This window comes from Aplysia californica, unplaced genomic scaffold (genome assembly GCF_000002075.1).
Source record: "Aplysia californica isolate F4 #8 unplaced genomic scaffold, AplCal3.0 scaffold00189, whole genome shotgun sequence".
Lineage (NCBI taxonomy): Eukaryota > Metazoa > Mollusca > Gastropoda > Aplysiida > Aplysiidae > Aplysia > Aplysia californica.
In genome coordinates this window covers 473,462-481,164 of record NW_004797459.1, presented here as the reverse complement: position 1 = coordinate 481,164, position 7,703 = coordinate 473,462, and the positions used below count along the sequence as shown (strand labels likewise).

At 39.1% G+C, this 7,703-nt stretch overlaps 1 protein-coding gene across 1 annotated transcript in view; it reads right to left on the bottom strand.

Moving 5' to 3' along the window:
* Nucleotides 1-1,204, bottom strand: part of LOC101850335 — a 7,485-nt gene extending 6,281 nt beyond the window's left edge. The window contains exon 1 of the mRNA XM_005098659.3: nt 1,141-1,204. The gene's annotated coding sequence lies outside the window, so the exon portion shown is untranslated. The remainder of the gene's footprint in view (nt 1-1,140) is intronic.
* Nucleotides 1,205-7,703: the final 6,499 nt, after the last annotated feature.

Sequence of the window (7,703 nt, the reverse complement as noted above, 5' to 3'; positions counted from 1 at the left end):
GCTCAGCGTCAGTCAGAATTTGCTGTGTTCTTAAATCAGAGAAATTCGGCCAGTTCATCTCCCAATTTAGTTTATATATCTATACATGCCTTGCCTTGTAGTTCCCACCCATCCGTGTTTATAAAGTGTGCATTAGAGATCTAGATCTATATATATATGCATTGCAGAAATTACACAATCAGCATCTTCTTGTATAAAAAAGGGAAAGTTAATCAAAATTAGGGAATGCAATTCAACTCAATTACATTTTTAAACAATGTATCCATCTGTATTCAATGACTCTAAGTCTAAGTGTAAACTGTTAAAACATCAAACGGACCATAGTATAGTATAGTGGGATCATGTGAAATTTTCCTGTCGCAGTAAAATATTACATGAAATAGTAAATTAGTATTGTAGACTAATTGAACACCCAGTCGTGATTTCTTGCTCTTATTAGTCTTATTTTATTTTTCTATCATAGTCATGTGTATCAATGTTGACCTGTTAGATCAAGACCAAGGCCTTAGCCTTAGGCCAACTGCAACTGTCTAGATCTAGACTCTAGATCTATATATATATTATCGACACTGTAGGCATAGGTTACAGTCTATCGACACGAACACACAATGATAAATATGATTTTCTCAAATACTATGTTCCTGATGAAGCCTTATTGGCGAAACGTTAAACTGTGAAATATATAGATCTAGATCTATTTTTTTGGGGAAATACAACAAGGTCTTAAACTGTTTTAATACCTTCTTTATACAATGATGATGATGATGATGATGATGATGATGATGATGATGATGATGATGGTGATGATGATGATTGCCAGATCTAATCTAGGCCTAGATCTAGATTCTATTTATAATTTGGGTATACCATAATTTGTTTCCTCAAAATCGAAAGATGTGTTTTAACTTTATTTTATGGGGCCTTAGTAGATTCTATTAGTATTAGTAATGCTTTTTCTCGAGAAATCTTGGCTATTTGTTTCCCGATTCTTACTTAAATCTTATAATATCTAGATCTACGCTGTCTTGGTTCTGACATCTAGATTCTAGATGATCTAGATCTAGATAATCTAGATTTAAATCTAACTAGAGTCTACATCTCAAAAAATCTTCAAAACCTTACTAAGTCTTGACCTCTTACCGTAGTTGGATCTTTCAGAGAAGTTCTATTCCGCCCCGAACCGGAGGGAGCTTCAGCATTCAATAAGTGAAAAAATAGAACGACAATCCTGTTTCAGGAAGCGGAAAAAATAGATATGACGTAGTTGGTAGTTATTTATAGACAAAGCTCTCTTACGTGTCTGTTCATAACGGGAAGTCCCGTTCCGTTTCGAAAACAAAACCACCATAATATTAAAGATTATTATATAATACTATACCGTCGAAAAGGAAGGCCCAGGCCTTGGCTAACCCAGAAGCCGGAAAATCTTTGGGCAAATCCCTCGAAAACTTGCTCATGCTGAATCCGGCAAAGATTGGGAAAACCGAAGATTCTATTGCAGTTACACCGACGAGTAACCTTAATAATATAAAAAAATCGCGTCTTTGGTCATTTCATTGGACAAAAAAAGATTAATAGTTTATATAGTGCTTGAAGTGAGGATCAGAAGTGATGACATTCAATTTACTTCAGGGGGTGTAAAACATATGTATGTTTAGGTAGGCCTACCATTTTTTTAACGGGTTAAAGGGACAGCTGCCTTTGTGGATTGCGATGTTTGTGATTATTTCAGGTCGCTTGCGATCACATTGATGAGTTGTACACGTATTGGTAGTGTACTTTCTTTCGTTTTCTCTTCACCACGTTATAGCTAATATATAATAGTAATAATAATAATAGTAATAATAATTATAATAATAATAATAATAATAATAATAATAATGATAATGATAATGATAATGATACAAAATTGCATTTACATAGCACATGTCCACAAAGAAGTGCTCAATGCGCTGTACAATAATAACACATTTAAGAACGTATGCAGCGCACAGCTCCGATAGTAATCTCTCTCTCTCTCTCTCTCTCTCTCTCTCTCTCTCTCTCTCTCTCTCTCTCTCTCTCTCTCTCTGTTCACTTGTCTTTATTTGGATTGAAAAAAATATCCATATATCTTGAATACAGGTCGAGATATTTGCGAAAAAGGGAGATGGGGGTCTCCTGTTTTCAGAGGTAAAATTTGTGAGAAAATGACCACTAAAGAATAGTTATTTCCATAGCTTTAGAGTCCGTGGTAACTGAAAATTTACATTTTTTTGTGCCTTTAATCAACGTTTTTCAGAAAAATACACACAGAAATGGGTTCTTTAATGGGCATGTAAGGTGCATGTAATCCTATTATATGGGTGCGAAGCATGGGCAATCAATAAACAGCTGGAAAAAAACAATTGTTACGGCAGAGTTGTGGTTCATGAGACGCATGCTACGTATCCCATGGACAGCTAGAAAAACAAATGAAGAAGTCCTGGTTGAAGCAAATTATAGAAAACAACTTATCACGAATATAAGAAAACGACAGGCAAATTTTTTCGGACACACAATGCGGAAAGAAGCATTAGAGAACATTGTAACAACAGGAAAGTTTGATGGAAAGAGAGGTAGAGGCAGACAGAGGGAAAAGATACTGGACAAGATGACAACATGGCTGGGAGCAGCAAGAACAACAGACACCATTGCTGCTTCGAAAGACAGAGGGAAGTGGAGGTCCATGATCGCCCACGCCAGTCGGCAAGGCACCGGATGATGATGAAGGTGTAGAGCCAAAAAACAAAAATTTGATAAAAATTGACAAACCTGCGGAAAAATGCCAGTTTCTTCACTTTGATTATTTTGACGAGAGCCTGATTTCACCACGCTGCCTCACAATTGTCATTGATTTTGTGTCAACTTTTAGAACACTTCAGATGTTGACGAGATGTTCTACACTCCAACAGTAATGATATTATGATGTCGTGGGTTATTGCCTTGTTGCTATGGTTACTGTGATACCAAACAAACATTATGTTATTCTTCAATCTATGAGGGAGGTGAACCTTTATCGTGTTCTGAGCTTTGTCCACAGATCTTGGTTCTCTGGCAGAAGGAAGGGAGGGTACTATGTAATCTTATGAAGCAAACACATTAATAAGTTGTCTCTCTTTTGACAATCTCGGACAAAAGTTCTGGAGTAAAAGAAACTTGGTCGTTTTCAAGGACAAACGGGCCAACCCAGATTCCGGGGGTTTCCAGAAATCTTGACCTACACCAAAAGTGGGCATTACCCTAGCTATAGGAGAAGTTTGGTTTCGTTGGTGTATATATTTGTTTGGTTATAGAGAAAACTCTCCTTGTCTTTTAAAGAAACTGAACAAGGGGCAAAAACTTTACCTTCGATTTTGTTTTAGTGAGTGTCTGCACCGATTTCTATCAAACCTTAACCAGTACTTTTAAGTCTTTGATTAGCTAGCTATGTTTTTGTTTCTTCTCTTTGCTGAATAGTAATTTCTTGAGTCCAAAAAATGTGCATCTGTCTTGATGTGGGTCTCCGTCTGTGCTGGTGCTGTGCAGCAATGTGGCCACCACTGCTTCTCACATTAGCAGTGGAAAGAGTTGAACGTCGGTGGCCTAGTGGTTAGGCTCTCGGACTCGCAACCGTAAGGTTGTGGGTTCGAATCCCGTCAGGGGCCCGACGTTGTGTCCTTGGGAAAGGCACTTTGCACAAATTTTCCTCACTTCACCCAGGTGGAAATGGGTACCCGGCTATAGACAGCGAAAGATCTTTTCAGTTTGATAGTGTTTGAGCGCGTGAAATCCGCAGCTTGCATTGTATGCTTCCTCGGAAGCTGAGAATGTTTCTGAGTGTTCTCAGAGGGTCTGCTGGGGTAATAATAGTTGTAAAGCGCATAGAGCATGCTCTTGAGCATGGATATGCGCTATAGAAATGCAATTATTATTAATTATTATAACGACCTCAGAGGTTTTGTGTAATAGGACTGGAGACATCCAATCTTCTCCTGGTAGAAAAAATTAGAAGAGAAAAAAATCTGACCCCCCCCCCCCCCCCCCCCCATGGGAATGAGTATTTTAGTGTTTTGTTTTCCTCTACAGACAGAAGCTGGTATCGCATTCAATGGCAAGTAAATTACATCGTAATTGCAGACTAAAAACACATTTAAACACCCAAGGCATAAGGGAATTATTTATGCAGACCCCAAGCACAAGAATTCAGCTGAGTGTCCAATTTCATTTATAACAAAATATGATTAGACCCAGTTTATGAATTCTAGTATCACTAAAAGGAAAATATTTCTAAAAATACCCCGAAAAATGTGGCTGAATGCGGATCTGCGATTCGTTTTATGAACTGCATCTAATGAAGCAGTATCTCTCTTTCCCCTTTTTTACCTCCCAGTGGAGCACAGGCCATCAACAACATTACTCCAGCGAAGCCTGTCCTGAGCATCCTTTTCTATCTGTTTCTCCATCTTCCAGAACTGGCGGTCGTATTGTTTTTGCTGTTGATGTTTTTGTAGCTGCTTTTTGTTTTATGGAAAAGGGCTGCTAACACTTTGCCCAACCGACCTTAGTCGCCTTGTACGACATGCGCGGTACAGATACAGTTGTCCTATTCTTTGCTCCCCTGTCTCTTGGACAGGGCCCCGAGAACCACACGGGTGAATGAAGCAGTATGCTAAATGTAAAATATCATGGTCCTCGAGCTTCACAAGACATGAAAAGCACCGTAGGTCCCAGGAGGACTTGCTTCCTTCGCAGTTAAAAAAAATGAACAGCATCCATCATCTACATCTAGGTCACAAAGTGGCTAAGTTTTGCTTGTGGGGAACAGCACAATAATTGTTGATGGATGGGACTTTGAAAATTAGGGGATAGTCAAGTGAAATATTTTATCCTCAAATACGGTACCTGAGTCAGTACCAAAGGCTCTCTCTCTCTCTCTCTCTCTCTCTCTCTCTCTCTCTCTCTCTCTCTCTCTCTCTCTCTCTCTCTCCAAACGTTACACCTCTCTCTTCCTCGATGGCTCCAGGATCCCAGATTTCGCAAGGTACAGAGCTGAGACGGAAATGATATGATATTTTAAAAAAAACTGGTTTCATTTATAGAACCATTCTTTCACCCTTGGAAGTCGTATTTTTTTCAAGCCAACAAAGTCAGGCTTACAAAGCTCAACAGTAAAGAAAACAAAGCTAAACAGGCAGTATTCTATCATCAAACTATTAGTACATTTTCAATAACAGTACTTTTACCGGTGTCAGCTGCTGACAAAAGAGTTGAAGAACGGTTGATGAGCCTAAATAGGCTTAGGCCTAAATGGAAAGGGGAAGGTGGTATGTGAGGCAGCGTGGTGGAATCAGGCACTCGCCAAAATACTCAAAGAGAAGAAACTTGCATTTTTCAGCAGGTTTGTGAATTTTTATCAAATTTTTGTTTTTTGGCTCAACACCTTTCATGCTCATTAAAGAATTCATTTCTGTGTGGATTTTTATGAAAAACTTTGATTAAAGGCACAAAAAATATCAATTTTCAGTTACCACGGACTCTTAAGCTAAGGAAATAACTAATCTTTGGCGGCCATTTTCTCACTAATTTTACCTCTGAAAACAGGTGACCCCACCTCCTTCTTTTGCACTTATCTCGACTTGTATTCAAGATAAATGGATATTTTTTTAATCCTAATAAAGGCGAGTGAAAAAGCTTTAAAATGATATCAATAACTCTACATGCCCAAAAATTGACGAGAGCCTGATTCCACCACGCTGCCTCACATATTATCTCTCACACTAATACTAAACTGTAATCTGAATGTGATGTGAATCAGATCAGTATCAATAAACGTGCAGTTCTTGTTTGCTTTTTACTTCTCTTCACGTGAACTGAACAAGACATTGTTTTCAATGAACTAATCACTCTATTTGTGCGAGTTCGGGAGTTTCGAGCCTCAGCTCGGTCCGACGTTGTGTCCTTGGGAATTTCCCACTTGGCTCGGTCCTTTAGGAGATGGACGTTAAACTCGGAGGTCTCGCCTCTTAAATAACCTAATAGTGTTGATAGGGCCGTTAAACCTATACTATGTCCTGTCACCAGGTGCGGTTCGTCCATAGAGCACGGTCGTGAAGTGCCGCCCAAATTTTTTAATGTTCTATAACGAAAAGCATCCACAAACATGAAATAAAAGAAGTCAGAAACAAACACTAGACAAATATAATATCAAAACAAGGTCCTCGCGGGCGCTGTAACTGTCATTTCTGTGTCAAAAGCGCCGTAAAACATCTACCATGCCATGCCAAAGTCCACGAGCTTTAACTAAACGTAATAGAATATTCAACAGTGGTTATCTGACCTATAAATCGCTCTTTTGGATAACCCAAGCGATGACGACACTCGTCGTTAGTTTGGCGGTATATTAATATTAACAAGACGGCACATCTCAAATGTGCACACACGAAACACTGCCCACAGTAGACAGTCTAAAAATAAACGCGATAGCCTGTACACTGTTCAAAGCCAAAATTATGTGATCCCCGGAGCAATCCAGCGGAGTGCTCAAGTGAATTGTGATTGGTTCATTGTCTTGCCACTATTTTAAGCGACTCTGTGACCGTGAACCTGAGGGAGGTGAACGTGACATACTTAAGTCACCGTCCTATGAGTTGTGCCTTTGAATGGTTTTGTAGTGGAGTGGTGAAAGTTATTACTCGAGTGTTCAGTTCCAATGCAGGATAAAGAAATTGATGTTTAGCTAACAAACAGATTTAGTTCTAGAAATCAAAGCGACCTGTAAAAAGAATGAAAATAAAAGCATAAGGTCCTCCTTCACCAACCCAAATATCCTACCATCCCATTTACTGTGCCCTTGACTATCTTCCACCTGCTGTTGCTTACTTGTGCACGCCCACTTTTTAGCCCCACGAGCCGCCCCTGCATGTCACTCTTTAATGTAAGTGAGACATTCTTCTGAGAGAGGTATCGGGTATCTGAAACAAATCACTCTGATTTCTCATGACACGTAAGAATCAAAATGTGAGGCAGCGTGGGGGATAAAGGCACTCGTCAATTTTTGGGCATGTAGAGTTATTGGTATCATCTTAAAGCTTGTTCACTTGTCTTTATTAGGATGTAAAAAGTATCCATTTATCTTGAATACAAGTCGAGATATTTACTAAAGAAGGTGGGGGTCACCAGTTTTCAAAGGTAAAATTAGTGAGAAAATGGCTGCCAAAGATTAGTTATTTCCTTAGCTTTAGAGTTCGTGATAACTGAAAATTTACATTTTCTGTGTCTTTAATCAACGTTTTTCTGAACAATCCACACAGAAATGAGTTCTTTAATGGGCCCGAAAGGAGTTGAGCCAAAAAACAAAAATTTAATAAAAATTCACAAACCTGTGGAAAAATGCAAGTTTCTTCATTTTGATTATTTTGACGAAAGCCTGATTCCACCACGCTGCCTCACAAATCAATTCTGACTTACTGTTTTGCCACATGGTTGACACACACCACCTCCTTTATGAGTATGGAATCATAGAGGTTGAGGGCCAATACAGTGGGAATGATTTTGAATCTCCATCACCAATGAGAGAGGAGTTCCTCATCTTGTACTGGAGTGAGCAACCCCATATGACACCTTTACTCTCTTTACCTAGACGGGCCACTGTAGTTGACCTGACATTCTGGCTTGTGGATTTACAGTCATGAGTCAAACTTATC